Genomic DNA, 23144 nt, shown 5'->3' with positions numbered 1-23144 from the left:
TCTCTATACTTAGGGTCAATTTCTTACCAAACACGTCTATTATTGCTTTAGCCGTGTTTAAGATTGGTCTTCCTAATATAAGAGGAACTCGAGAATCTTCTTCCATGTCTAGAATAACAAAGTCTACTGGAAATACCAAAGTACCTACTTTAACTAGCATGTTCTCCATTATCCCTCTTGGATATTTTACTGATCGATCGGCTAGTTGTATACTTATTCGTGTTGGTTTCAATTCTTCGAGGTCTAGTTTAGCGTATAGTGAATACGGCATTAAATTTATACTAGCACCTAAGTCTGCCAATGCTTCTATTGAACTAAGACTACCCAAAAAACATGGAATTGTTAAACTTCCTGGATCTGAGAGTTTTTCTAGTATCTTATTCAACAGCACTGCAGAACAATTAGCATTCATTGTAACAGCCGAGAGTTCTAATATTTTCTTTCTATTTGTGATTAGATCTTTCAGGAATTTAGCATATCTTGGCATTCCTAAAATCACATCAATGAAAGAAAGATTTACATTTATTTGTTTAAACATATCCAAAAATTTGGATTGCTCGGCTTCAAGTCTTTCTTTTCTCATTTTACTCGGGTAAGGAAGTGGTGGTTGGTATAGTTTAACATAAGGTTTAGCCATAACTGTGTTATCTTCATTAACCTTTTCAACTACCGGTTCTGTTTCCTTATCTTGCTCAGGCTGTGGTGCCTATGGAGTAGGAATAGAGTCATCAGAAATTACAGGCATTTTAGGTGGTTTAAGTGTAATACCACTTCTTGTGGTAATGGCTTTAGCTGTTTTATTTCTGGGGTTAGCATTTGTATCGCTAGGTAGACTTCTCAGTTTTCTTTCACCTATCAACCTTGCTAGGTTGCTCACTTTTTGTTCCAGATTTTGAATAGAAGCTTGTTGATTTCTAAATGCTTGATCATTTTGTTCATTTGTTTGTTTCTGAGATGTGAAAAACTGCGTTTGAGATTCAACTAACTTTGACATCATATCTTCTAAATTTGGCTTTTTATCATCGGTTTGTGGTGGTTTATTTGGAAAAATAGGTCTTTGCTGGTTGTAAGTATTATTAGATACTTGTTGATTGCTAGGACCTTGTTGGTTGTTGTATGGAACATTTCGGTTATAATTCAGATTTTGATTGTAGTATGGTCTTGGCGGTTGATAATTATTTCCAGGCTTTTGGTTCATGTATGAAACATTCTCTCTTTGTTCCATTGTTTGTTCAACACTGAGACAATCTTTTGTCAGATGTGGTCCTCCACACTGTTCACAACTAATGCGTATTGCTTGAATATCTTTAGTCATCTTTTCCATTCGTCTTTCGAAAGCGTCTAACTTTGCGGAAATGGAATCAAAGTCATGGCTAGAATCGGCTCTAGCAGCTTTAGATGATCTAACGATGTCTTTTTCTTGATGCCACTCATGTGAGTGGGAGGCTGTGTTATTAATAATTTTATAAGCTTCAGTTGCGGTTTTCTTCATAATGGAACCACCAGCTGCTATGTCGATGTCTTTGCGTGTAGTAATGTCACATCCTTGGTAGAATATTTGTACTATTTGATAAGTGTCTAAACCATGTTGAGGACATCCTCTCAACAATTTTCCAAATCTTGTCCAAGCCTCATATAAAGTTTCATTTGGCTTTTGCGTGAACGTAACAATTTCTCCTTGAAGTCTCACGACTTTAGATGCCGAAAAGAATCTTTTAAGATATTTCTCAACTAAAACATCCCATGTATCAATCGCCCCTTCAGGTAACGATTCTAACCAATCTTTGGCTTCTCCCTTTAAAGTCCAGGGAAATAGCATGAGATAGAGCTGTTCATCTTCAAATTCTCTGATTTGGAATAGAGTACAAATCCTATTAAAGGTACGAAGATGTTCGTTTAGATCTTCCTTTGGCGTACCACTAAATTGGCACTGATTAGTTACCATGTGTATAATTTTTCCCTTGATTTCATAATCTGGCGCATTAATGGCTGGTTGAGTAATTGCATGACCTTGGCCAGTGCGTGTAGCTCTCATTCGAACTTCAATACTTAGAGGTTCCGGATTTTCCATGATTGAATTTGTTGAATCTGAATCACTAGGGGATTCTGATTTAATGGTTTCTTCCTCGACAATCTCTGGTTGAATGATTTGTGGTTCAGGAGGAATGATTAGTGGTTCAGGATCTCTGAATTGTCCTTGAGTATCCTCCGGATTCTCAATTGTGAGGTTGGGTTCAAAAAATGAATTATCGGAAATTTGAATTGGAGTACTTGGTTGACTAGATGATGATTCTAAAGAAAAATCAACGGCGACAATATTGGTTAGATGTCTTGATCGAGTTACAGGTGGTGAACGTATGAAAGGTGGTGAACGTTTTGCTCGGTGCATTCACTTATTAGTTATAAAGATAAAAATTATATAAGTTATCAAATTAATAGATTTTTATGCTTTTGCCCACGTTTCGAATAGCCAAAAGATGCAGCAGGGAGCTATGATCCTTTAAGTCGGAAAATCTACAACTCAGCCACTAACAAATTCAACTATTACTACGAAGCAGAAAATTTTGGATGTCTATCAATTTAACCGCTTAAAATAATTTTTTCGTCGAAGTTTAAAGAAAATAAAGAAAATTCTATGTCCTAAAAACTAGAGCGTAAAAATGAGAAAGAAGAAGAGTGCGTCGAAAAATGTCAAAAAATAAAAGGTCGAAAAACAATAATAAGAAAGTAGAGCGTCGAAACTTAAAAGCCTAAAAACTAAATATTAAAAGTTTGCGTCTAAAGGTATTAAAGCTTAAAGGAATTCTATATCCAAAACGGAAATAACTTAAAAGGCACTAAAATCTATTAAATATTAAAGCAATAAGCGACGTCGTAAAATTCTAAAGCGCCTAAATCTTAATCTAAAGAAAAAGCACTTAAGGGATTTTACGGCAAAGCCTAAAAATCTAGAAATAGAAAATTACTACGTTAAAAACTAAGTTTAAAACTAGTTACTAACGAAAAATGTACAAATAAATGATAAAAATATAAATTATAACTAAAATGATAAAAATATAAATTTTATAAAAATATTATTTTTATATTATTATTTTATAAAAGTATTAATTTTATATTTAATAAACTAATTAAAACTTAATATTACAAATTAAATAAAACTAAAACTAATTATTATTATATAAAAACCCTAATTAACTAATTATTAAATAATAATAATTATTAATCCTTAACCCTAATCCGTACGTCAGAGGTACCAGGTCTGTCACATCACCTCATACGACCGCATGAGGTTTATTTGGTTTGGCCATGCGACCGCATGGCTTCGATTTCCAGGCTAGAAGATTGGGCTGCTACAGTACGGCCCGTATTCAGTTTTATTTATTTATTTTTTTATTTATATAAAATATTTATATAATAAAAAAACTTATATTTTAAAAACTAAAATAGAAATAGAAATACTTTATAATTTTATAAATTTTAAACAAACACTTAAATATATATATATATATATATATATATATATATATATATATATATATATATATATATATATATATATATATATATATATATATATATATATATATATATATATATATATATATATATATATATATATATATATATATATATATATATATTTTATATAGCGTTTCGCTTTCGGCGTTGTTCAGATCCCCGGCAGCGGCGCCAAAAATACTAGATGTGTGCGAGGTGTAGTACGTAATACTATTAATTTTACTACGAAATAATATTAAATACGCTACAATTTTACACAAGTGATTTATTTATTTATTGAATGGATATACCTAAACCTTGCTACAACACTTATAGGCAGTGTACCTAATCGTAGAGTAGTGTAGTTTTTAGTAAGTCCGGTTCGTTTCACATGGACTCCGCTAAGTTTAACGCTATATTTATTTTAAACTATATTTGTATAAAAATATATATATAAGTAATATTATTATTGTTATAAAAGGGGGGTTTTACCGTTTAGTGACCGGTTTGTCGATTTTACGTCTTAAGTCGCAATTAAAACGTAATGTAAAATATTAAATAAAAATACAACTTAATTTAAAGCGTAAAGTAAATGACGATAAATAAAAATGCGATAATTAAAAGTGAAATAAATTAAAGTACGATAAATAAAATGACGATAAATAAAAGTACGATGAAATATGAAATAAAGGAATTATGCTTATTTAAACTTCCATAATCTTGATGTTCGACGTGTTGATTTTAGTTTATTACCGAGGGTTAATTGTCCTTTGTCCTGGTTTATTTGATACGTCCATCTGGTTTTTGTCCATAATGGTCCATCAGTCATAAATATAAAGTGCGAGTGTCTTCGTCAAATTAACTTTGTACTCAAAGTCAAATATTCCAACTAATTGGGGACTTAAACTATAACAAGGTCTTAATACTTTGTTTAATAATTACACAAGGATATCGACTGCGTGTAACCCAAGGTTTTAATACTTTGTTAACAATTACACCAAGTGTCCTTGTACGTAATCCACCCCTGTTTTAATGAGTCCATTAACTATTAATCCATCCCTGTGTCCGGTTAAATGAACGATTATTAGTATTTATAAATATCCCGTCCATCGTGTCCGATCGAGTGTATGCGGTTATTTATAGATACGTCAAATTGTAAATCTCTATATTAAATTAACGAACTATCATTCAGTTAAACAAATATAAAGCCCATTAATAGTCCATAGTCCAATTCCCACAAGTGTCGTTCTTTTGTCCAAACCCCAATTATGGTCCAAAACCCAATAACCCCGTCTTTAATATTTAGTCCAACATCACGATTACTTCGGCTTAAATAAGCATAATAATAACTTAGCTACGAGACATTAATTTAAAAAGGTTGAACATAACTTACAATGAATATTAATCGCGTAGTGTTACACAGACAGAATTTTAACTTACAAACTTAAAACATTCGCCACTATAACCTTATTATTATTAACTTAATATTAAAATTATAATTATAAAATAATTATAAATATATATTGAGAGATAGAGAGTAATTGAGAAATATGGTGTACACAAACTCGCAGAAAACGTTTCAATTTATAGGACTTGGGCAGCTACAGTGTTCCATGCGATCACATGGTTTTTGTGCCTCCAGGCCATGCGATCGCATGGCTCCCTATTACAGTTCAGGTACTTTTGTTTTCTTATTTGCCGACGGTTTTTAATATAAATATAATATATAAATAATTTATAGAATTATTTATATATTATATTATATTCGTGTGCATAGTTGACTTGTAATTTTAGCTCCGTTGCGTCGCGCGTTGATAGTTGGTTCATGTTCCGGTTCCGAATTTTCGAACGACCTTGCGTACTATTTAATATCTTGTACTTTGCGTTTTGCGGCTTGTACTCTTGTAATTTTGAAATGTTTCTTATCAATAAATTGAACTGCTTGGATTGTACTTTGTACTTTTTAGCGTTTTGGTCGTTTGTATCTTCAAATCGTCAAATCTGTCTTTTGTCTTCACCTTTTCTTATTTAAACGAATATCACTTGTAAATAGAACAATAGCAACTAAAATCGTGTCTTTCTTGAAGGATAATGCTATGAAATATGTGTTCATTTTTAGCATTATCACACCTTCATCTCCCCTATAATCATCTACACGATCTTCGTATCCAGAATCAGAATTCTCGTTTCTCCAATTGTTTCGTCCTAGACATGAATATTATAGATTAGCTAGATGACAGACTAGCTCTCATGAGAAGTCAGGCTTTTGTCCATCCCCTCTAAGTTCTATATTCCTATCGAACGTAACATCGCTCATTTTTTAAACAAGCGAAATCACATCAAAGTCTAATTTTGAAAGATCAGGTGGTTGATGATTGATGACGAGTTGTAGATATCTCGCATAAATGAGATACTGCGATTGACTTGTCAAATTTGATTTGAAGTAATGGAATACGAGACCAGAAAATTCATAAGGAGCTCAGAGCACTAAAGCTGAAAACGCGCTTTGAATCTTCTCATTCAGTTTATTAAAATTGGTTCTCCTTCCACTCGTATAGTGATTAAGCACATGTGCCAAGTATCTATACTGGTGTGGCAAGCATGTCTGTATCAGCTCAGACTTTCCCTCTAGAATCCCTGAATAACTGCATCTTCTAAAACATCCATGAATTCGATCACGATTGAGAGACATAATAGTTTGATTTGCATCATTGAAGCCCAATAGTTCTATGATGATAGTCTTAAAAATGGTAATCTCCTTTCCCTGTATACCAGGTGGATTTACTTTAATAGTGGAAGGATTCCCTTGAACATTCACTTACTCGGCATTTTGTTCAGCATCAATATTCTCTGGAATAGTCTATGAAGGATCTCCTGAAATTTTGAATTAATGAAACTACAATAAAAAGTCGTCAGACATCGAATACACAAACATGAAATCAATTTAATTGCACAAAATTTAAAATTTCAATGACACATGACTCGTACGAGTGAGAACCTTAGACATACGCTTAATATGTCACCTTTGTGCATTTTTACACGGTTGAACTTTCATACACGTCTAAGAAATCTAAAACATCTGGTCATTTTAGCGTCAACCGTATGATCAAATGTGCGGTTCACCCTTAACCGTGTAGTAACTCATGCGAGTCACTGACTGATACATACGAGTGTGCTCACTCGTATATGTCTGATGAACATAGTGACCGTTTAACTTTTATAAGGCAAGAATATATATCTCTTCTAATGTATTGTGTACCTAAACATCATCATCATATCATATATTATGGACAAAATCAATTGAATAGTAGTTTAAGGTTTCAATACACAAAAACATAGATTAAAACCTTATATCAAGATGACAACTCACATGGATTATGGCGATACAATCACAAAATAATGTAGAATAATTTGTAAAAGCAACAACACATAAAGGTAAAGGTAAAGGTAAAGGTAGAAGGTTTTCCCTGTTCGGGTTACCCGGGAGGGCGAGTAATCCGACTCCATACTCTGATGTACGCAGCCCAGCAGGATTACTCCCTGGCTGTTTTCAACCCATCCCTGACCACCACTAAATATTCGCCCTATACGGGTTTCGAACCTGAGACCTCTTGCAAGGAACTCAGGGCCCCAACCTCTTGCAAGGAACTCAAGTGTAAGTGTGTGTAAAGTGTTGAACAAGAAACAGAGCAACCCTTATATAGTATCAGACTCACATGTACGTTCACCTCAAATTCTCTTAATTTTGTATGATAGACCAACCTCAAGCGTGCGTTTGACCTTTCTATCGTACGGTTCACCAAAAATTTAGAAAGTATACCAAGTCCATTTAACCGTACGTTTCACTCAAACATGTCGTCCACTCTTATGGTTCACTTCCTGACACGTATGGATGACCTAATTTTTCACATATAACACTCAGGCTACCTGGCGTTTGACCAAATCATAGATACTCAATAAAACTTTGGTTCGCACAACGCATTACTATAAGTTTCTCATTGTTTAAGCATTATGAACTTAAACGTCAAATGAGGTATTTGTAAAACTTAGAACTAATCAACTCAAAACATCTAGTATGATTGGGATGAGTGGACAGATAAATCGACATTTTGCTCAGACATACGCATGCTTTGTTTGCACATAACAGAGAATAACCAAAAACCAACATGAATAAAATATTTTTGGATTTTCAAAGATAAAAAAATGACATGCAGCTATTTATGCAATGCAGATACTCTATCATGATATGAAAAATATGCCAAAAGAGTTTTTTTTTTTTTTTTTTTTTTTTTTTTGTGTTTTCCGGTTATCAAAACTTCATGCAAAACAGAAACCGTAAAAAGCATAAAGAAATATGGATCAGAACTGAATATCGAGTTAAACTTTGTTGTTCATTTCCAACCATCCAGTCTAAATACATTCTTATGCAATTATTGATATCAGTTCTCATTAAAACATGAACATGCTCATCCTTAACACTTCAACAATCACGTTGACATTAGTTACTTGAACGTTAAAGAGCCATAATTTTTGAGATCATGCTAAGTTCATTAATCATAGAATCAGGGCCGGTCCTGAGAATTTATGTGCCCGGAGCGAAATGGAAAAAAGGCCCTTTAGGCCCGCGTTCATGTACGTTTTTGACGTGAATTGTCACTATGATTTCAAAACGTCGTGTAGGTAGTCCCGTCTCAAATCGATTGGATTAAACAAACCTATTAGATAACTAAGGAACAGATCTAAAATATAAATTATTTTAACACTCACTAAAAAAATCACAAAACCCATTTGTAGTTAATAAATTTGAAGCAATTGGACGAACTCTTATTTCTAGATTTTTAGGTTCTTTCACTTCATTAAGTCGTGCCATTTACAGTTAATCAATTGTTTGTTTATGTATATATTATATTTAGAACAATTAAATTATTGATGTAAGCACCAAATATGAAGATCCAGAATTCACGTTATAGATATTCATTTATTAGATGGAATCTAAACTAGTGTAATTTATCCCACATCGGCATTCTACAAGAAAATATATTGTATAAAAATGAAAGCCATGAGTCATAAAGTAAAATGAAGAAATGCTGGGCCTGTATCTTGTGCTTGATTTCCACTTGCACTTAAATGCTAGGCTTGGTAAAATTTTGTGTGTAAGAATTAAAATTTTTGGGCCCCTAAAAATATTGGGCCCTGAGCAAGTGTCCACTTTGCTCCCCCATTGGGCCGGGCCTGCATAGAATCTTTCTTCACTTATGATCGCACGTTGTATTAGGTAGCCAATTCATTATGATATTTGGAAACTTTCCGTATCACTTTCCATATACTTTTGATCTAATAAACAGGAAGGTTCTCACGATATTTTGAATAACGCTGTCAGCCTTTGGCTTCTACCATTGGTTTATAAGCCTCAATCTAGCTGGCTTGACAAATCTTAAAGTATGTTGGATTATCCAAATAGTCGCATAACTTACCGCGGGCATTGGTCTACAGTTCTTGTAGACATACCTGATGGCCAGTTGCCACATGAAATGAATTACTAGGCCCAATACTTCATTATGTTCAAGTTATTGTTTGAAATAAAATCGAAAGGTTAAACTTTCACTTATGTGCATAATTAGAGTATATCTAGGTAAATATCTTCCTAACTTATAAACTTAATGGGTATAATTCTAAATAAGAGACAACAAAAATCTTGAAAGTTTGATGTGAGGATCGTGATTAAAAATTCAAGCCAACAAGGGGGCGTCACTCTAAGAATGATTTTAGTTCGTTATGAGAAAGCATACTTCATGAGTCAGCATACTTCAATAATGAAACTTCGGGATTTTGCCACCATTAATACGCCAACATTTTGACTTTGATTTTCTATGGATATTTCATTGAATTATTTAGCATATCATGTTAGATTCATTGTTTTTGAACAACATCATGAATGGAACTTCCATCATTTCTTATTTGACATCATGCTTCGTCGTGTGTGCTAAAATTATTCGAAGGTGTCCTCCCTTATATACTTGAACAGTCCGTAATAAAGAACATACTTTTCAACCTTAAGTGAGAAAGGACACTTACTTCGACGTAAACTATTTTTCTTTGAATTTGAGGATTTAGTTTAGATTATTAAGTATGAAGGCCCGTGTTTGCAGAAACCAGACAGATAACCCTCAACTTCTTAATCCTATCACCACCGTTTCTAATGATCATAAATTATAGTAGGGGATACACTCAACCGACTGTCGATTTTCTCAACATTTATCACTAGAATCAGTCTCAGATATAATTAGGTGACTACCTTCAAATGTTGTAGACCTTTCCATGATTTCCGATTTTTAAATGGTTCGTTATTCTTAAAATGATTGTATAATGCCAAGAAATCGTCAGTCATGTCAACAGTACATCACATAATAGATATACATAAACGTTTAGTTCAGTCCTTACTAATCGGTTATCAATTCTCAGTTCAATGAAGTTCTCGTCATCTCCATCATGCGTTAAATGCAACCTCTCAATTTTCAATTTTTCAATTTTAAGGATATTTCTGGTGATGCATTTTCTACCCCTAAAATACTAAAAGTAGAAAATCATTTTTTCTTTTTAGCATTTTAAGATGCGAAGCAGAAAATAACCAAAGGTAGCATGCATGAGATGATAATCATGTAAAGACTAAGATGCAGCGGGAAAACTAGAAAGCATAAACATGAATGCAACCATTAATCCCTAGATGCCATGCACTCCTTCATGCAAATCGGAAAATAAAGGCTATTGTTTTAGTGCAACATTCGGAACCACCTTAGACTTATCAGCCATTCCATTTAGATCTATTAGACGCATCAACTTGGCTTCATCAAAAGCTTTCATATAGAGGTCTAACGTTTGCTTATTAGTACTGATTTTCCTGATGTGTAATAACTTCTTTTCATGGCAGTCTCAAATGAAATGATACTTAACCCATATGTGCTTAGTTTTAAAGTGTTACGCCGGGTTCTTGCTACCGCAACTACAGCTGTATCATCAATATAAAGAGGAGAGTTAGAAATATGCAAATTGTAATCTTTGAGTTATTGTTGGATCCAGACAATCTGTGAGCAGCAACTGGTAGCTGAGATATATTCTGCTTCACATATGGATAAGGCCACTGCAGTCTGCTTCTTGCATTGCCACGTCACCAACCTTCCTTCTAAGAACTGTCAACCTCCCGATGTTGACATGTTGTTGATCTTATAGCCAACATAATCTGAATTGCTATACGCCTCCAGCTCGAACTTCTGCTCATTATAATACCAAATTCCAAGATTCTAAGTAGCTTTCACGTAGTGAATAATTCTCTTGGCAACATTAAGATGAATGGTGTTTGGCTTTGACTGATATTTGGCACATAAGCACATCGAGAACATGAAATCTGGTCTTGACGCAGCCAGGTACATGAGTGAACCAATGATTGCACGATAGTAAGTCGGGTCAACTGACTCCTTCTCACATTCTTGTGAAATATTGTGATTTACAGCTAGTGGGGTTAGGGAATTGATATGACCAAAATGGACGGTTTTACGTATGCGGTGTCATTAGGTCGCAAAACATCAGGATTAGTTATCAAAATGGAGTAATCATTTTATAATTTATATTTAGCTGAGTTTTCCTAGCTATATTTCACCTACTTGTCTTCAGTTTTACGAATAAGTGGTAAGTATAACTTGGTTTGTATTTTGGTATGTTTGCTCATTAATGTGGGATAAAAGTGTCTAAATGGTTAACCCTAGTGACAAGTGGTGATACATTAAACTTAACTAAGATAATATAAACTATGAAGATAAAAAGGGATAGGTAGGAAGAATAGGATACTGATAGAGAGCTGTTAAAAGAGTTTAACTTCCTAGAACGAACACTGAACATCAATTAATTGGGTTAAGAACCTAATAAATCTGTCACTAAGAGTTTAGGCTTTGAAGATTCTGGCTAAGACGGATATCCCTACTCCCAACGTTAACCTTGAAGGGTTTAAATGACCTTAAGGATGGAATCCTAGGTACATGAATAAAGTGGTATATCCCTAAAGGAAAGTCTCATTTTTTTAATCCTAGTTGGTTTAACTACAGTAACATTCCTCCACTTAATACTATGATATGCCTTAACATTAACAGATGTGCAATCTTAGATATCCTAAGGTACTTCTAATTGGATTAAAGGTCTCTCCTTTGCGATCACTTACTCAACCCCGGATCATCTTACAACATCTCAAGAACGTTGCTTCTGACGCGAATCATGCTTTTAAGTAAGCCAGTATTCACTGAACTCTATATTGCCTACTCTAATCACAACCTAAATAGGCAGCTCTTCTTTGATGGATAAATGATTAACCGTACGTAGGTACTATTTCCCTATTGTGACGTGAAGCACACATAACTACTTACCTTGTATCCTAGGGTTGATCAGGTCCTAATACTAGGTTATAGCCACGTGAGTAAATGGAAAGGGTGGTCTGTGAATTTGACTTCTAAACCGTTAAGATTTATGCATAACAATATCATAAGTTTCAGATAAGATATTTAACATATAATAAACATTTATAACGAATAGACAAGCATGCAAGATGAAAGTAACTCAAAGTAACTATGTATCTTCATTAAATTAAGGAAGGCGTTCACCGTTTACAGACGAGATCTGGACCATTATAAGTGCTGACATCCTCTAGACCGCTCCTATTACAAATTTCAACGTTCGCCTCCAGGTACTAATTTCTCGCTCGGAGGTGAGAAGGCCTTGAAAGCTTCTAGTGAGAGAAAGTGTATTGTAGTGGGAGAGTGTGAAGAGGTGTGTGAAATATGGATGACAAGTGCCTTTTAAATAGTGAAAGTTTGGCGGGGGTGTGGCTGGCAAGCTGTATGGCAAGCCGTTTTTAGAGGCCGGTGGCAGAGGAAAGCTGTTTACATAGGTCGGCGCCAAGGCAGGCCGTTTGTGATGTGGCAGGCCATATGGCAAGCCGTTTGCTGTCCTGGTTTGCTATTTTACTTGGATCGTTTTGCTCGTTCACGGGATCGTAACTTGGCTTACGGGGTCGTAACTTTTCTTTCACCGTTTTCGCTCTAGAATCTTCATTTTATCTCCGATTCTCTTGATTCTTTTTGCACCGTCTTCGTAATTACTTAATCTACAAAATCAACCAGCAAGGTGATTATTTCGGCGATAAATTTGGGCCCTAATATCGAGGTAAAAATGTTACTTTTTAGCCGATATCAAATATCCCACACTTACACTTTACTTTTCCTCAAGCAAACCTCCGATCTTTTACACACAGATGATTCCTATTCATAGTGATCAAGTGATATTCGTTTCACAACAAGTGAAAGTGAAAACTTGGTTTTATTCTTTTTGCTATTCCAAAATCTATTTCGGCAAGCATGAGAGGAGGTTACATAACTAAGGCTATCTCACTCGGGTCACTCTATTCACTTAAGTGTATCGGGTATCCTATAGTTCTAAGAAAATAAATCGCTCATAGCTATTCATGTTTGCATTCTTCATCATAGGCTTGATCAAGACTCAAATCTCCTTCACGTATTTGAGAGAATTTTCAGTTATATACTCGGCTTATTTTGTGAAGAAATGGTGATTGCAGGTTTGGGTTGTGAAGGATTTTTGGATAGATAGGAGTTCTTTAAGGATCGATTTGGATAATCCTTTCCGCTTTATATTGGGAATTTAAAAATGAGGATCCTTTTTTCGACTGCCAGGAGTTCTTTTCTCGAATCTTTAGGCTATGCTCCTTTTCTCAGAACCTATTTTTTTTTGGCAAGAATCTTTTACTTTTCTCTTCGAGGTCTCCTTTTTATCGGTGGTCTTCTGGATACTTGACTTCGATGCTCTCATTTTCAAATTCGATTTTATAGAGAACTTCCCCAAAAGTTATGATTTCATAGGGATTTATTTCTTTGTTTATGAGGTGAAAAGAAAAGAATGGATAGTGGTGGATGGTTTCATGGTGGATTTGAGTGAAAATGGTAATGGAAGTATGTAGTTGGGGTGTTTTGTTTTCACGAGTAGTTGAGGTTTCTTACTTAGTAATTCTCGTCAAAAGGTGTGATTTCGAAATGCAGATCAAGAGCAAGTTCTGATTCAGAGATGCCAACATCGGCGCGCTCAACGGAAGCATAGTGAAGCACTAAAAATGAGTGCTTATTGGGCCTTATTTGTAGTACCTCACAACAATTATAATGGGTTGAAATGTGCCTTTGGTTATGCAATACTCTTTTGGAAAATTGGTTCGGTTTTCGAAGAAGGTGCCGACTTTGTTTTACTCTTTTGTCTATTTGTAACAAAATTTTTTTGATCATTTATAAAATTTTGGAATCCTAAGTGTTTTATATAGGTCGAAAAGTTTAAAATTTTATGAAAAATTTAGTTTATTAAACACTTGAGGATTTTGCGAGAATCATTATGTGCAATATATTGCTATCCCACACTTTAAATAACATTGTCCTCAATGTTAGGGATACACCGTATCCCACACTTTAGTCTTGAAAAGCATCTTGTTATTTAAAGTTTATGTTGGCATGGCTGTTAATCCTACACTTAGTGTTTAAAGTGGTTTAGTATATTGCATATATTCTATTGAAAAAGCGATGAAGACGTAGTACTCCCCTATGGTTGCAAGGTGTATATGGATGGTTCGCCTTTTGTAGGTTTCTTCTAATCTTGTAGTGGTGCCCTTTTTGTTAAATGCGTCCTTGCTCCAAGTCGTGCTTCCAACTTGTATTATGGTCTCGATCGTTGTTTGTTTGTGACGTTTATTCATGCATACTTATTTAACTAAGAATATCATACAAACTAAAAATAGAAAGATAGTTATGCCCAAAATTAAACGTACGGTGATGAAAATGTAATAATGTATCAAAGTATCACAGATAATCATAAATAAAAGTGGCAGAGAGTAGAGTCACTGCTAATCTGGCATATGAGGAGGGAGAGAGTATGATACGCTGGTTCGGGGCTGCCTTGGTGTCCTTAAGTCTAATTGGCCCTCATCAAGCATCTCCTCGTCGGTGGCTAGTCTCCGTGCCCATCCTGAAATGTTAGTTCCAGAAGATACCATGATACGAATCCCGTCTGAGCGTGCAATTAGTCCGGTGAGAGATGAGGTGCTAGTGTGAATCATTAGCCCCGTATGCCAACTCGCTCCTTCCTGCAAATCTCTTTCCCAATCATTGATCATATCCAGTCCTCCAAAATCCTGGGTTACACCCTCTGTCATGCCCTGTGTAACATCCCGCCTTTTTTCGTTAAATTTATTTTAACACCGTCTTTTTTTTAGATAATATCTTTCGTTATCTAAATTCGTATCCCCCGTTAATAAGTGTTTCCAATATTTTCATTATTTAATTATAACATCTCTTGTTTACTCTAGCGTTTTTAAAATAATTCATTCGGTTAATTCACGCACCCGCTTTTAAACTCGAGGGACTAAAGTTGCCAAGTGGGCAAACTAATTGACTAGGTCAACTAGTCAACCCACCACCACCACCACTCATTCATTCAGTCTCATCTTTCTTTCTCTACTACTTCTATTTTTACTCTCAAACACCCAATTCACTAATTCATCATCTAAATCCAATCTAGTACTCAAATACCAAAACAAATTACATATTTGTGATCCTTGCATCATCCTATTCAATTTGGTACCAATTTCATAGCTTGGGGTAAGATTTTCAAAATCTCTAATTTTTCATAAATTAGACCTTTAGACTTGAAATGGTGTTAATTAGTGTCTATGGCTCATTGTGATGTCGTGTATGTAATTTGTATGCTCGATCTTGTTATTTGGTGTAACTAGCATGAACACTTGAAATGGGTTAGTTTAATCTTTGATTTTTATTGATTAAATGTTGTTAGATGTTAAACCTATTGTGTTAAATGTGTTACTAGCATCATTAGCTTCAATTTGATATGTTGGTTGGCTCGGTAAGACCTCATTAACATGATTATTGATTTTGTGATTCTTGGTTAGGTTTTGATAGATCTTAAAACGAACTTTTGATGCACTAAATGCTTTTCAATGTTATTTGTAAGTGTTTAGTTGTATTGTATGCGTAATTACCTACGAAACGACATATTGTATGTGTAAATTGGGTTCCCGAATCATGAAATGCGTTTTACGAACTTGAAACTTGAATAATGAACTTTTGATGAGATTTTTGTTGTTATAAATGATTAACTTGTTTGTTGATATGTGTTTAGTTGTATTCCTTGTCAAAATACCTTTCCAACAATATAAGATACATGTTTTAAGTGTTTGCGGTTCATCATTTGCGTTTAAAACTGTTTTGGTTCGAGACTTGTGAAATTTCAGCAAATGCAGCAGGTTAGGTGTTTGGACGCCATCCAGTCCTTCACTGCTGGACACTGTCCAGACCATTTAGATGCCGTCCAAATGAACTACAAAATTCTGTCCAACTTGGTCGTTTACCGTTTAATTCTAACTATGCTACGCACCTCCGATTAACATGAAACTTGGCCAACATGCTCATATATGATTATATAACTTAAAAAAATTGTTGGATACCCGACCCGGCCCGACCCCATTTACTTTGACTTTGACCAAGTTTGACTTTTAGTCAAACTTGACCAAACACTTATGCAATCGTTTTAACGTGCTTTTACACTTATATCTTGCATGAAACTTGACAACTTGATTTACATGCTATATTAATTGAGTCGTAACGAGCGATACGACTAATTGAACACATTTCGCCCGACATTGTGTCGTAACCCGTAATTGATACAACTTATTTGTTTAGGTCAAGGCTAAGCAACTTTCATTGCACAACGTTTAATTACAAGTACTTGGCATGCAACTACGGTGAGATCATAGTCCCATCTTTTCAACAACTTTTATACTTTAAATCATGGGATGAGAAACATATACGGTTTATACTTTTATACTTTGAACACAAGTAAGAAAACAAACATTCCACAGCGAGTTAGAACAAAAAGCCCCAATTCAATTATCATTAGTTACACTTGCAGGGTGTAAATGTGAACTTATGTTATGTGATTACATGTGCTTGACGAGCCCTCATTCGGACGGTAATCTACCGTTAGCGGATGGAATATATTTTCGAATATAGTGAATGTTCTAACACTACGTAACAGGGTACAAAACAGTTAAGTTTGATAATTGGGTGCTCGCAAACATACTTTTGGAATGCAAACGATTTAGATAATCAACGTTATGGAAATACAAAATCTTGTGGTTCAAAAACAACGTTTACTAATACACCTATGATTTCACCAACGTTTTTCATTGACAGTTTTCTATATATTTCTCAGGTTCATACTTGGCTACTTGATACATGCTTCCATGTACATTTATTCTTGCTTGGGGTCAAGCATACATACATACACTTTGATTACTTGCTTGGGGTTAAGCATACATGCGCACACTTTGATTACTTGCTTGGGGTCAAGCATACATACATACATACGCTATTGATAGCATTCGAGATTTACAACTTATATTATGTCTCAAATTATTTCATTTATACTTTATAACTTTTGTAAACTTAAACTCGTTGTCGAACCGTTGGTAAACTTAAAACTTTGCAAGTCTTACACGTTTCAAATGAATGCGACATAATTTTGGTCAAACGCGTCCCATTTAGGGACTATGACCACATAACGGGACCTAAGTTAACGACGCCGTCAATGGAGACTTTTTTTGGGTCATTACAGATGGTATCAGAGGGTTGGTTGTAGGGATCTAGGATATTCATTAGTGTGTCTGACAGAGTCGTTAGGACGTATTAGTGAATCTAGACTACAACCGGATAGTTAGCCATTGCATTCTGACATTACATTTGCTATAGATAGCACTTACTTGACTACTTGTGCATATATACTTGAATCTTCTTAGGTGAACTTTTAATGGTACCAAACTTTCATCATACGAATCCGTATTCTGCCACTTACTGGTAACACACGTAAATTCGAGATTCATACGCGCAAGGATGACGACGACTTCGTTAATCACACTAGTTCGGGAACTTTGTCTCCCAGGTTGTTATTCACCACCGTCCCAGCTTACTATCCACGAGTAATATAAGGTTTCCACCACTACGGCAATCACTAGCCGCTACCGATGTTACACCAGTGTTCTTCACTACCTACTACTTCTTGTTACTACCGCCACTACTCTAGGTGAGTATCGTCGTCACTATTTATCACTACGGTTGCGTACTACTCGTTATCATAATTCGTTACTCCTTTCGTACCTAAATACATTATTGGTTGACTTGAACCGCATTGACGTGAACAATCGTTTATACACTTCCTTCGGGAAACGCTTCTTCAGAGTTGCACAAATTCCTTCGATTCGATACGAGTCACGTTAGAGAAGCCGTTATATTTTGTTCATTTTAAATCTTCACAATTACACGAACTTGATTTTATGGAGTGATGTAGGAATGGAAGTATGAGTTAGCATAATATAACGACACTCGATCAACGTAGTTATATTATGGTAAGTCATACCAAAGCTCTAATGACTCGTGATGGTGATTGGACTCGATCAACCTAATCACCATCATGTGCCATGTACATGACTTTATTTTTCCTTGTTGCCATCCGAAAACTTCGAGAATATTGATAACAACCATACCAGGGACACATCTTGATATTTCCAAGTCCTATTTATACTTTGAAACGAATGACCAATTCTTTCAACTTCAAAACATATGTTACACGTGTATACTATCTAGTTTTTGCACAGTTTTATTGACGAACTACGAAACGCTTAATATGCTCACATCGAGGCGGAAACTTCTCTCGCATTACACTCGAACTTCCGTGTAAGGAAAACCTTCATCTAAATTCTCAATGGAGAGAGAGACTCTTCACGTTATACTAGTATTTGCCACGAGGGTAAATAGTCCTGATAGTGCTCCAAATGAACATAAATTTAGGCACAATATCCTTCCAATATGTAAAGCTTTTAGTTGCAATTATTCTATTTTTATGTAATATTCGTTTAAATAAATAAGTGCGAAGACAAAAGAAGAAAACGACGATTTGAAGACGCAAATGACCAAAAAGCTCAAAAGTACAAGATATTATATAGTACGCAAGGACGTTCGAAAATCCGGAACCGGGACCAAAGTCAACTCTCAATGCGCGACGCAACGGACTAAAAATTACAAGTCAACTATGCACATGAATATAATATAATATATAATTAATTCTTAAAATTATATATATATTATATTATATATTAAAACCGTCGGCAAACAAGAAAACAAAGTAATGTGAGCTGTCCCTAGACTCCTTGCGATCGCATGGAAAATGCAAAGGAAATCCATGCGATCGCATGGCCAACTTTTTCTGGCCACATTCCTATAAAAGGCAGTCTTTTGCTCGAATATCATATCCATCTATCCTCTCCAACTTTTAATTATCGCAATTTTATTTATCATCAATTTATTTATCGCACTTTTATTTATCGCAATTTCATTATCGTTATTTACTTTACGCTTAAAATTAAGTTATATTTATTTTTAATATTTTACATTAGGTTTTAACTGCGACTTAAGTTTTAAAATCGACAAACCGGTCATTAAACGGTAAAAACTCCCCCTTTTATAATAATAATAATACTACTCCTATATATATATTTTTATACAAATATAGTTTTTAAAAATATAGCGTTAAACTTGTCTAGCTCCCTGTGGAACGAACCGGACTTACTAAAAACTACACTACTGTACGATTAGGTACACTGCCTATAAGTGTTGTAGCAAGGTTTAGGTATATCCACTCTATAAATAAATAAATAACTTGTGTAAAATTGTATCGTATTTAATAGTATTTCGTAGTAAAAATATAACTATTTCATATACACCTCTACGCACATCAAGTATTTTTGGCGCCGCTGCCGGGGAACTGCTTAAACGCCGGAAGCGAAACGCTATAAAAAAAATTTATTAAGTTTTAATACGTTTTAAATTTTAAAAATACAAAAATATAAAAAGAAAAACAAAATATATATATTTTTAAGAATTGTTCAAAATATATAAATTATAAAATATTTCTATTTCTATTTTTAGTTTGTAAAAATATAAGTTTTATTTATTTTATATAAATACTTTATATAAATATAAAACAGAAAATTAAAAATCAAAAATATAAATAAAAAGTTTACGGGCTCAACTGTAGAGGCACAACTATCCGGCCTGGTAACCAGGGTCATGCGACCGCATGAATTTATAACATACATCTCATGCGATCGCATGAGTTGAAAAGACAGCCCACATACATGGTACGTACGATTAGGGTTAAGATTTATATATAATTATTATTAATTAATTTAGATTTAGGGTTAATTAAAATAATAATTAGTATTATTTAGTTTTATTTTGTATTTTTAGTTTTAATTTAGTTTTATTAAATATATAAACTTAATACTTTTATAAAATAATAATATAAAAATAATATTTTTTATAAAAATTGTATTTTTATAACTTTAAGCCTATTTTTATATTTTGTATAATTTTAATCGTTATAGCGTATTTTTATATTTTTCACTCGTAACTAGTTTTAAAATATAGTATTTGCCGTAGTTATTTTTATTTCTAGATTTTTAGGATTTGCCGTAAAATCCCTTAAGTGCTTTTTCTTTAGACTAAGATTTAGGTGCTTTAAAATTTTGCGACGCTGTTTTATAAATTTTAGTACTTTTTAAGTGATTGCCGTTTTGGTTATAGAATTCCTTTTAAGCTTTAATACTTTTAGACGCAACTTTTAATTCTTAGTTTTTAGACTTTTAAGTTTCGACGTGCTACGTTCTTTTTATTATTTTTCGACCATTTATTTTTCGACGTTTTTCGACGCACTCTTTTTCTTTCTTATTTCTCGACGCTCTAGTTTTTAGGACATAGAATTTTCTATTTCTTCTCTAAATTTCAACGAAAAATTATTTTAAGTGGTTAAATTGATAGACATCCAAAATTTTCTGGTTCGTAGTAATAGTTGGATTTGTTAGTGGCGAGTTGTGGGCTTCCGATTTAAAGGGTCCTGGCTACCTGCTGCATTTATTGGCTATTCGAAACGTGGGCAAAATCAGAAAAGTCTATTAATTTGATAACTTATATAATTTTTATTTTTATAACTAATAGGATATTCAGTGAATGCATCGAGCAAAACGTTCACCACCTTTTATACGTTCACCACCTGTAACTCGATCAAGACATCTAGCCAATATTGTCGCCGTTGATTTTTCTTTAGAATCGTCATCCAGTCGACCAAGTACTCCAATTCAAATTTCCAATAATCCATTTTTTTAACCCGACCTCACAATTGAGAATCCGGAGGATATTCAGGGACAATTCAAAGATCCTGAACCATTAATCTTTCCTCCGGAACCACCAATCATTCAAATAGAAATTGTCGAGGAACAACCCATTAAGTCAGAATCCTCGAGTGATTCATATTCAACAAATTCAATAATGGAGAATCTGGAACCTCTAAGTATGGAAGACCGAATGAGAGCTAAACACACTGGCCAAGGTCACGCAATTACTCAACCTGACATTAATGTGCCAGATTATGAAATCAAAGGACAAATCCTACACATGGTGACTAATCAATGCCAATTTAGTGGTGCGCCGAAGGAAGATCCAAATGAACATCTTCGTACCTTTAATAGGATCTGTACTCTATTTAAAATAAGAGAAGTGGAGGATGAACAAATATATCTCATGTTATTTCCCTGGACTTTAAAGGGAGAAGCCAAAGATTGGTTAGAATCGTTACCTGAAGGGGCGATTGATACATGGGATGTTTTAGTTGAAAAATTTCTTAAACAATTCTTTCCGGCATCTAAAGCCATGAGACTTCAAGGAGAAATTGTTACGTTTGCTCAAAAGTTAAATGAAACTCTATATGAGGCGTGAACAAGATTTGGAAAGTTATTGAGAGGATGTCCTCAACATGGTTTAGACACTTATCAAATAGTACAAATATTCTATCAAGGATGTGACATGACTACATGAAAAGACATCGACATAACAGCTGGTGGTTCCATTATGAAGAAAACCGCAACTGAAGCTTACAAAATTATTGATAACACAGCCTCCCACTCTCATGAGTGGCACCAAGAAAAAGATATCTTTCGTTCATCTAAAGCGGCTAGAATCGATTCTAGCCATGACTTTGATTCCGTTTTCGCAAAATAGATGCTTTCGAAAGACGAATGGAAAAGATGAATAAAGATATTCACGCAATACGAATCAGTTGTGAGCAATGTGGTGGACCACACTTAACGAAAGATTGCCACATTGAGCAAATGATGGAACAACGTGAGAATGTTTCCTACATGAACCAAAGGCCGGGAAATAATTATCAAAATAATTATCAACCACCAAGGTCAAACTTCAATCAAAATCAAAACATTCTTTACAATCCAAATGGGCCAAACAATAACTCGTATAACCAACAAGGTCTGAATAACCAACAACTCAAAACAACACTTTCAATCAACAAAAACCTATCTTATATAAACCACCACAACAAACCGAAGAGAAAAAGCCAAATCTGGAAGAAATGATGGCAAAGCTAATAGAATCTCAAACACAATTTATTACATCTCAAAACTAAACAAATGAGAGGTTTGATTAGTCATTAAGAACTCAACAAACTTCCATTTTGAATCTAGAAAAAACACATAGGTACTCTTGCTAGCATGATGAGTGAGAGGGAACAAGGAAAGCTACCGAGTAATACTGAAGTAAATCCTCGGAATGAGAATGTTAATATGGTCTCAACAAATTCTGAAAAACCAGCATCAAAATATGGGAAGGTTTTTGATGTGAGTAACAATGAAGAAGTTACAACACCACCACCACCCGAGTATGTAAAGCCAGTGGTGGCACCATACAGACCACCCATCTCGTTTCCAAGAAAAGGAGTTGAGTATGAGCAAGTAATAGGTAATAAAGTTTGTGATACCTATGAAAAGAAGAAGAAGAATAAGAAAGTACAAGAAACAAAAACCGTAAAGATAAACCCGGTGAAGACAGTTCCACCAAAACTTCCACCCAGGTTGGGTGATCCGGGTGAATTTATTGTTCCTTGTCTACTTAGTGATTGTGTCATGTATGATGCACTAGCAGATTTAGGTGCGAGTGTGAGTGTTATGCCTCTTTCATTATATAAGAGATTAGGAGTAGGTGAGTTAAGTCCAACAGAGATGAGTGTTCGACTCTTTGATCAAACCATTAGGCACCCAGTTGGAATTGCTGACAACCTACCCGTTCAAGTGGGTAATTTAACCTTTCTAATCGAATTTATTGTCATTGACATAGAAGAGGACCCAAACATTCCTCTAATTTTAGGTCGACCATTCTTAGCGTCCACCAGGGTGTTATTTGATGTAAAAGAAGGTAGAATCACACTTAGTGATGGTGAAAAATCAGTCACCTTTGTGATTCGAAAGACTAAATCTCCACTAACCAAAACCGTTGAACCAACAAAAACGATTGGTAAGAACCATGTTGTTTTACCAACTCCAACGGTAGTGCTTAACAATAATAAAATGCCTAAGTGTGGGGAAGATGAAGTAAACCCTAATGATGACTTGATAACAAAGAACCCCGTTGTTGATA

Source organism: Rutidosis leptorrhynchoides, chromosome 7 (assembly GCF_046630445.1).
Source record: "Rutidosis leptorrhynchoides isolate AG116_Rl617_1_P2 chromosome 7, CSIRO_AGI_Rlap_v1, whole genome shotgun sequence".
NCBI classification, from domain to species: domain Eukaryota; kingdom Viridiplantae; phylum Streptophyta; class Magnoliopsida; order Asterales; family Asteraceae; genus Rutidosis; species Rutidosis leptorrhynchoides.
Note: the sequence above shows the minus strand (reverse complement) of the source record.